Source organism: Zalophus californianus, chromosome 7 (assembly GCF_009762305.2).
Source record: "Zalophus californianus isolate mZalCal1 chromosome 7, mZalCal1.pri.v2, whole genome shotgun sequence".
NCBI classification, from domain to species: Eukaryota; Metazoa; Chordata; class Mammalia; order Carnivora; family Otariidae; genus Zalophus; species Zalophus californianus.
Window position 1 is genome coordinate 144,234,877 of NC_045601.1, and position 9,609 is coordinate 144,244,485.

The 9,609-nt window shown below is 46.8% G+C and overlaps 3 non-coding genes across 3 annotated transcripts; 2 read left to right on the top strand and 1 right to left on the bottom strand.

Annotated features, from left to right (window-relative positions):
* The first annotated feature begins 2,171 nt into the window (after window positions 1–2,171).
* Window positions 2,172–2,260, top strand: TRNAY-GUA. Its single transcript is given in 2 exon segments — window positions 2,172–2,208; window positions 2,225–2,260. It is a non-coding gene; the product is annotated as a tRNA-Tyr (tRNA).
* Window positions 2,261–4,040: 1,780 nt separating this feature from the next.
* TRNAA-AGC lies at window positions 4,041–4,113 on the bottom strand. Its single transcript has one exon. It is a non-coding gene; the product is annotated as a tRNA-Ala (tRNA).
* A 3,190-nt stretch (window positions 4,114–7,303) lies between these two features.
* Window positions 7,304–7,391, top strand: TRNAY-GUA. The gene is given in 2 exon segments: window positions 7,304–7,340; window positions 7,356–7,391. It is a non-coding gene; the product is annotated as a tRNA-Tyr (tRNA).
* The last annotated feature ends 2,218 nt before the right edge of the window (window positions 7,392–9,609 follow it).

The following is a 9,609-nucleotide window of genomic DNA, read 5'->3' on the forward strand; positions in this document are numbered from 1 at the left end:
CGGAGCTCAGCTGCCCCGCCCACCGGCCGCACGTCGCGCCCCCGCCCGTCCGCCCCGCGGCCCCGCCCCGCCCCGCGGCCCCGCCCCGCCCCGCGGCCCCGCCCCGCCCCGCGGCCCCGCCCCGCCCCGCGGCCCCGCCCCGCCCCGCGGCCCCGCCCCGCCCCGCGGCCCCGCCCCGCCCCGCGGCCCCGCCCCGCCCCGCGGCCCCGCCCCGCCCCGCGGCCCCGCCCCGCCCCGCGGCCCCGCTCCGCCCCGCGGCCCCGCTCCGCCCCGCGGCCCCGCTCCGCCCCGCGGCCCCGCCCTCCGTTTCCTGGCCGCGGTCTCCTCCCGCCCGCGGGAGAGCAGGGCCCCGCTCCCGAGCCCACCCGGAGCGAGCGGGCAGCAGGGGGCGAGTGAAGCAGCGGAGACAAGTGCAAGAGGGGGCTAGCGCCTCCGGGTGGGAGCCCGACACGGCCGTCGGGGCGCGGCCACACGGAGACCCCCCCTCCGGCCGAGGGGCGCCCCCGCGCGCTTTCGTTTCCTGGGGGAGTCCGCGAGCCGTCCCACCCGGGTCTCCAGTGCGCCCGCGGCGTCCGGCCCCGCCTGCTGGCTCAGAACACGCACGGCCCAGGCCCTCCGCTCGCTGCGTTACGCGAGCGGGGCGGAGAGGTGGCGAGTGGGCTCGAATTCCTCCCCCACCTGCGCCTGAGAATACTTAGGAAGGAGAAAGAGAAAGGGACACCACCACTTTTCCTGCTTCTTGCCGTTTTTACACTGAGTTCTATGTTATTTTGAAAATATATAGAAAAGAATTATATATAATTTAACATAAATATAATTATATATAAATTATATAATTTTGTCTGATATATATATTTGATATACATCTGCTATAGATATATATCAGAATTCACCTACAAGAATACAGTTTGTGCACACACTTCAGAATCCCTCAAATCTACTGCCTGTACCCTCCCCCTCCCCCTCAAAACTCCCTTAAGTTCTGTCTTTATCACCTCTGAATCTTCTCTCATGTGGAGCGGAATAAAATGAAGGACAACTTTTTTTTTTTTACATTTGTATAAGTGTCATACATTTAACTTTTTGAAAGGGGTACTTTGACAAAATGGAGAATATTAACTACATCTACAAAATAACTTATTTAGTCAATCGGGCTTGGGGAGGAGACTAAATTTTATATTTAATTCATGCAGACCGACTCCTCTTCAAATAGATGTTTCATAAAGCCTTGAGGAGGTTAATGGCCAAATTAAGTGATGAGCAATTTGCTTTTAGTTCTTATTCAGAAAAGAGAAATTTTTCTTTGTGCCCCAGAGGGTCTCAGTGTTCTACTTGCACAAGGGGGATCGTTTGCCCTCTGTGTATGGCTCCATTATAGGACAAGGTAATGATGTTTAATGGAACGTGAATAAAACATGTCGGATGCCACTTCGGATCGATTTCATTCACAAAGAGAGTAATAGACCTTTTGAGATTCAGACAGTCCTGTCTGAACTAGAAAACTAGACTAAAACCTCACATTTTGCAAAATTAACTAGTAGTTGAATGGCATTACATTCTACCTTGTGTTAAGATAGAGAACTTAAAAATATTGTTTTAGCTCCCTATAGATAAGTTTTTGCTGAGTTTGGAATTAGTGTGATGATTACTTTATGATTATGATCATTAGCTTGTGATTATGGTTAGTTTATGATTAGTTATGATTAATTTATGATTAGTGTGATGATTAGTTTATCTACAAAGACTAATGTCTTTTAGTATGGTTTTGGCGAGTTTATCCCTATACTTCTTTCTTCCTCCTCCTCCTGTTAATTATCCTGTTAGAATTGCAGATTGAAGTACTTCAAATCCTATTTATAAGTTGAGTCAAAATTGGGTAAATTCGTTCCTCATAATAAAAGATGTTCTTGCTAAGTTCTTATCCGTTCCTACGTTTCCTTATTTTATTTTCCTTTTTGCAAACCAATGGATGCTCCCGTTTTCTTCTCCGTCCAGGGCAGTGGACCTCTGAGTGTCAGTTCCGAGGGAGTGCTGGATTATTAAAAAAAAAAAGTGGACGCGGCTAGGACAGACCCACGAACAACACGGCCGAATCAAGCAACTTAGCACCCACACACGCCCAACCGCGCGCAGAGATGGCATCCTCTGCGAGAAGCCGAAAGAGTGTGGTTCCTTCGGTAGCTCAGTCGGTAGAGCGGAGGACTGTAGTGGAGCATACTCAGGCATCCTTAGGTCGCTGGTTCGAATCCGGCTCGAAGGAGTTCACGTTTTGCGTCGTTCTCTTTTTATCCCCACCCTGAAAAGGCGTATCTCATCTACATGTGTCCTCGATGTGCATCTGCTAAGACTCTTCCCGATGTACAACGAATCCAAATTTTTAAAATTATTAATTTCTTTAACTAATACACGCGATCAGACTTCCACCCCGTACATTACATGCAGTACAGCTGGGGGCCGCCGAGAAATACGGAGCTCTGACGAGGCATAGCAGAGGCGTCCCCACTGGGCGAGGGGCCTGCAGACGTGTCTCTGCTCCCCCACCCGGGATCCTGAATCCCGGGAGGAAGGACGCTCCCTGCGTAGGAAGGACCCGACCTGCGGGGAATTGGTGGGACAGGCGCGCCCCCTGGTGGGCTTAGAGTCCCGAGTCTCTGGAAAGGTGTTTTTCCGGGGTGAAGAATGCTGAACCGTCTCAGGGCGGGATGAAATTTAGGGGCACTACTCCCCCTTCCCGGTTTAATTCTGTAACAGTGGCTTTCAATCCTGGCTGAGAAAAATTGGTGGATATAGAATCACCTGGGCAGATGTTACAAAGCGCCTTTGCTTGGGCCAGTTTGGAGATGGGGACCTAGGCATTGGTAGTTTGAAAAGCTTCCAGGTGACATTTGCTGTGCTGCAAGGTTTGAGAACCACTGATAAAAGAGAAACAAACATTTTAGAATTAAAAATAATAGACAAGGGGGGTAGAGGTGGGTAGGATTTTTCTACCCATTTTGGGAATCAGCTCAAAAGATAGAGATTTCTCTTAACAATAGAAAGTATTTGCTAATTTGGGGCCAATCTCATTAGGATATACGAATCCCACTTCTACCCTGTCTCAAAAATGTGATAACAAGCACCTCTGGAAGAGTCGTCAACTACAAAAATGTTAGATCAAAGTAAAAAGAGTTGTGTGAGAATTTTGTCCCTGTCAGCTTTTTGGTATTTTCCTTCCTATGCTTCGGCACTGTTATTCTTTAATGATTCTCAGACTTTGGTGTATGTCAGAACACAGAAGCCCAGGCTTCTGGAATTGGGGTAGTGGTTTGAAAACTACTCCCTAAAACGTATTGGAAACTACCCCTATTAAGGGCTGAAAGTTGGTCTAAACTGGGAGCTCCTGATTAGCTTCTTGCTTTTTGAAAGCAAGTTGGGGCAAAAGAGTAAAGAAGAAAAATGGTCCAATTTTATTTTCAAAGATAACATCTGGGCTTTGGATGCAAAGTTTATTAGATAGTCCTGGGCTGAGCTTCTCCCCAAGGCATCACAGAGGTTCTCCACCCTCCCGTAATTGGCCCATATTCTGCCATAGTCCAGTTTCAGTGTCAGCCTTATCACCACCGTCTCGGAAGACTCAGCCAGACGACCCCAGAAGAGGAAGAGTGCATGTATTAAAAAACAAATCTCAAACATACCTACACATTATATGACTCTTCATCTCATTAAGAAATGGGAATCATTCGTTCCAGTTTTAAGAACTTGGGGTTGCCCTTAATAGGCTGGGCATGTGAGAAATAAATTCCGAGAGTATACATGTAATATTAATGCATAAATAACTGGAGTGTAGATTTGTAAATCCACCTGGCAGGGACCGATATTCAAATGTGCAAAACGTTTGAGAAACGTTGAGAAACAGCCCTGCCTATCCTAGCACTGTCTGAAGAACAACAGACAGTGTGGCTTTTGAAGGGAAGGCCCCGCTCTGAGCTGGTCATGTTTTACGCTTAGCTCGGTATTTAGTGCAGGAGTAAAGGCCAAGGGTAAGTAAGGGAACATAAAACTGGAGAATGCGGGCATCGATCCCGCTACCTCTCGCATGCTAAGCGAGCGCTCTACCATTTGAGCTAATTCCCCGCCCTGCCGCGCGGCCGCGCCTCTCTTACTCACTTGTCTGGCGCTAATGCGGGACGCGTTGCCACCTGTTTGCAGTCGGCGTTGACCACGTGAACGAGGTGCGGGGCCTTAGATCGGTGGGGATGGCGTCCCTCAGCGCCACCTACCACCTGTCCTACAGTTCTGGATCCTGTCGGTACAAAACCCCAGAGGGCCGGCGGAGTCCGGGCCGGGGAGGCCTCAGAAACACTCGTCTTAGAAACTGGGCAAGAGTTCAACCCCGGAACCCTATCCGAGGAAACAGGCCACCAGAACACTGCAGGTGCATCCCGGGCAGGGAGGCTCGGCTTTGGCCTTCGCAATAGTTCCTGACAATCCCTGCACCCCTAAATTTTCCACCAGTTGACTCTGCTGGCTCCAGAAACAGATTCTCCAGAGTCCATGCAGATTACCCCTTAAGATCCGCCGTCTGGCTTTTTTTTTTTTTTTTTTAAATTACCGCCTGTGGACACATGGCCACGAGGGGAGCGCGTCCCAGTTAATCTCTCCTTCCATTCTGGCTTCTGTAGTCCCGAGTTTGTTCCAAGGGTGTACTCGTTATTTTTTACTTTCCTAAGGTAAACATTACTAGGATGCTAAGATAATTATGACTGCAGGCTTACATCCAGAGTCTTTGCAAAAATACAAAGGTAGTAGTGGTGTCTTTTTCTTCTGGACCTATTGGGTACTAGGTACCGGGTACTGTGCTAGGTGCTGGTTAGGAGCCAGAAGGCCATCATGTGCAGGAAAGCCATATGAAGGCCTTCAACCAACACCTTCAACTGTTTCCTTGTCTAATATCCCATCCTTGGAGACTTCCTCTCTTTGGTTTCGTGTTATTTTTTACTCTCAATGACACTGAAGCAAGTGATCAAAATTCAAAGGCAGGAGAAACAAATCGTTTAAGAAAGTGACTCTGTATGCAGAGCAGGCCTTTCCAAGGTCCTTAAAATACCCTTAACATTTGCTCTTCTTGTTTGCTTTTTCATTGCAATCAGGGCTAATAAAAACAGATGAGTACCTTTGAGGGAAGAAACCTTCCACCTACTTGCCTCCCCACAACTTAGACAAGAGAGTTTACAACTCAGGTATTCCAAGTGGGTGTAGAAACCACCATTCATTTCAAAACTTGGCTCCAGGCCAGCCTTACCCTGATTCTCTCTGGCATCTCGGTGCTTCCCCTACTCTGCCCAGGACAGAATTTGCCTAGGTGCAGAAGTCAGCTTGGCCCCCACTCATTTTTTTCTCCCTATTTATTTTCCATGATTCTCCTAGGAGTGTAGGTGTGGAATTTTAGTGACAGAATGGAGCCCAATTCCACAGCTCAGATCCACAGATTGGGCATTGGCATGATTGACTGAACTGGGAGTGACTGGTTTGTTTGGGGGCTTTCAAACATGAGCTGGGAGTGCTGGTTTCCAGTAATGCTGGATTGGGGATTACATTTTCCAACACTCAGTTTCCACAGAGACTAAATGAAAATCAAGACTACTATTTTAAAAATCACATGGAAGTTTTACCAGTTGTTAAAATATTGGCTCAACTCTCAGCTCTCTGCTCTGGACTGAATTGTGTCTTCGCCCCCCACCCCACCCCCAGTTCTTATGTTTCAGCTCTAACCCCCAATGTATTTGTAATAGGGATGTAATTAAGGTTAATAAGGTCGTAAGGGTGGTAATCCTGATATCTAGGATTAGTGTCTTGATGAGTGGAGACACCAGAGAGCTCACTCTGTGTGTGAAGACAGCCAGGACGCGACCAACTGCAAGCCAAGAAGAGAGCTCTCACCAGGAACCGAATGGCCATCACCTTGGTCATGGACTTCCAGCCTCCAGCACTGTGAGAAAAATTAATTTCTGGTGTTTAAGCCACCCAGTCTGTGGTACTTTGTCACAGCAACCTGAGCAGACTAAGACAACAATCCTTTTTAAATCTGCCGTGTGATAAAGGAGATAGTACTCTATAAACCACATGACTGATGTCCTGCTTGCGCCCATGTTAGGCTTTGCCAGAAAGTAAGTAGGAGAAGAATGCAAGGCTGGAGGAGGAGGAAGGTGGGCTTACTCACTCCGGTTTCCCTTCTGGGGACTTCCTGTTCCTCTAAATGTTGCCCCAGTAATGAATCCAGCACCAGCCTGAAATTTCACCACTTGTTGGCAACTTTGCTATTTTCCACTTGGTATTCAAGGCATGGAAAGGGATTTAATTACTGAGTTCAAGAACAACTATGTGATTTCAACATTTCTAATGGGAAGCATTGGTGATTGCCATTTGAAGACAAATTTGGAATGTTTTCAATAATATAGTTTTGTAGAAACTTTTTTTTAATAAGCACAGATATTTTATAGAGAAATTCACTTAATTTTTTACTTAAATTTATTGGAGGAAAGTTTGCTCCTGATAGTGTAGCATGTTAACCATCTGTGTCTATTTTTTGTAGTAGGTGCAAGGAAACTATCAATCTCTGTTGAAACTCAATGTTGGATGATTTGCTTTGGAAAAGGAATATTTATATTTCCATTTAAGAATTTTAAGGATTTGTATTTCATTTTAATTGCTCTACTATAATTATGCAACATAATATGAAGCAGCCAAATCAATTATACAACTAAAAAAAATTTACACACACACATGCACACACAGAACACTTCACATCTTTCATCATTAGAGTTATGAATATACACGATTTCCCATTTGACTTCCAGAATGGAGTACTGTAGTTTACCAAAATGCAGGGGGCATTGCTCTGTTCACAACTCAGAGATCTTCTTCAACCTAGCTGTCTGTATTTAGGGCAACTACAACATTTATTGAGCAAACTTTGACGTTTTTGAAAGAAGAAGGAGGAAGTAAGGAGGGAAGGAAATTGGGCGTAATCCAGGGCATTACTTTCAGCTGTATTATTCCTAGGGTAAGAGGACATGGGATACCCTTTGGGATTTTGTCTTGAGATAGACATAAGTAATACCCTAACGTCTTAGATGTACAACGCAATGAATTTTATGTTTTTATAAACCCACGGACCAGCTATCCAGATCACTATATAAAATACATTCGGTGTCCAAGAAGACAGCTTAAAATTGCACTTTTAAAAGTGAATATGAACATCACCAGCGCAAACCATCTGGACAGACGTTATTTTAGGAATCCTGTAAGAGCTTCCCCCAGGAGTCCTTCGATAGCTCAGTTGGTAGAGCGGAGGACTGTAGATGTGACAGTTGGGTATCCTTAGGTCGCTGGTTCGAATCCGGCTCGAAGGACGAGACTTTTGGAAATCCCAGGCTCCTCCAGCAAAGCCACTGTAAAATTTAGATCCTTGCGGAACGTCGGGGCACAACCCCTTCCCGCGTGTCTCCCGAGGACAGGTTGCACTTTCCGCTACGACAAGAACGCGCTGATCTCTCTTATTTACGGAGCGGGCGGCCACGGCGGCTGCTGTGGGGAAGACCTTCCCCGCTGACTTCGCTCCCCTTTTCCCGCGTGAAGCGCAGGGGTCCACACCTCCCCCGCTCCCGCGCTGCACCCCGCGCCCCAGGCCGGCCCCCGCGCCGCGCAGCCGGGAGGAGGGCGCACGCGCGCGGCTCCAGGCGCGCCCCGCCCCCAGGTCTCCAGACCCCGCCCCTGGGGCGTCGGGTCGGCGCGGTCGCGCGGATCCCCGGTCACCCTGGTAATTCCTGAAGAGGCCTTTTATTGGAGAAATTTCAGACCTACCCCAAAGTGGGAAGTAGCATCATGAACTTCACCGGACCCATCGCCCAGATACAGCCACCCTGTTGGCACCATCTGTACCCCAGATCCATACCCCGCCCGCACCCTGACCTTTCTGCACAAATCCGAGATGTGGACAGGCCCAGCTCAGCCCCTTTGCCCCCTCTGCCCACGCCAGGAGTGGAGGAAAATTCACATAAGGCCGTCTCCTTTCGGGTTGACGGCGCGCGCGGGTTTTCCAGGGAAAAGGAGCCCGAGCGTGCACGCGCCCTCTGCCATCAGAACTGAACGGGAAACGCGACAGCGACCGGGTCTCCTCTAGCTTTTGGCCACGGAAGAAACATGGCACACACATGGGACACAGTCGTGTCGCTTCTCACGGAGTAGCATGCTCAGTCTGTTTACGCAGAGTTTGATGTAAAACTCAACATTTGAAAATGATCTTGAGTGGTAATTTTCAGGAGCAGCAAGGAATAAGGAGGGTTTGGATTTGAAGACTCATGCCATAATTTTCAGTCTGCCTTTGGGGAAGCCTGTTCCCAAACACCAAATGGCTGGGAGAAGCTACCAAGCAAAAAGGAAAGCAGCCTGAATTCTGAGAGAGGAGGACAAGGGCAGTCACGGCAAATGACAGAGCCTCTGTCCAGGCGCTTACATTAAGTCCTTTTTGCTGGAGCCCCCGCAGTTTCCAGTCTTGAAAAACTGCCACGGTATGTTCAAATCCCAATCCAAGACTTGTATTCACTCCAATAAATTGGTTCTACTTTTAGCCCAACACACTTAGGAATTCCACAAAGAGCCTCAGCCTTTTATTAGCAATTATCTCAGAACATTTTCCTAGAACCCATTTCTTGGAGTGACTGAAAAAAATTACATCTCTTAAAGTAGTATAAAATGACATTAGGCTGACGGGTAGGCTCTTGGCAAAACTTCACCGAGCTTTTTCTTCCCTCACTGATATAACATGGACGTTTGTAAAAAAAAAAAAAAAAAAAAAAAAATCTGAGTACTCTTACCATATATCTTGGCACAGAAGTTCACACATTTTTTGTTGGGTATTTTCCTGGGAGGTGAATAAGCCTTCTTAGTGGATATAGACTTTCAAATTTCCTGCATGTATCTACCTGAATAGGTTAAGTTACAGTGTAGTAATAAGCATTCCCCCCTCCTGCTGATCATGGTGGCTCATAACCAGAAACTCTTATTTCTGTGTCATATAAATCATGGTTTGGCTGGTGGTCCATTCTGAGACCCTGACTTGTAGATCCTCTACAACTCAGATCATAAATTATTTTGTCAGGGTAAGGGTACAGAGGGGTGTGGTGGATTGCTCATTAGCTCTCAGACTTCCAGAAGGGACATCTCATTTCCCAAACATGGCATTTAGAACAACTGCAACTGTTGGATATAATATTGAAAACATCAGCTTGAAAGTATTGGAAGTTTTAAAATATGGTAAAAACAAATTTGTGTAATGGTATAATATGTTAAAATAATACATACTATGGGCAAAAGAAAAGTAATCGAGTTAACTGGGAATCTGATAAGGAGGCTGTGTGTAGCAAGAAATAGAATGCTCAGCAAGACATCAAATTGATGTTGAAGTTTCTGTATGGTTAACTAGTTTTGTTTTGTTTTTAATTACCTCTATTGAAATGCAATTTAAACACAGTAAAATTCATTCCTTTTTAAGTATATAGTTTGCTGAGTTTTGAAAATTATACTCAATCATATAACCACAACACTCATGATATAAAACCTTTTCATCTC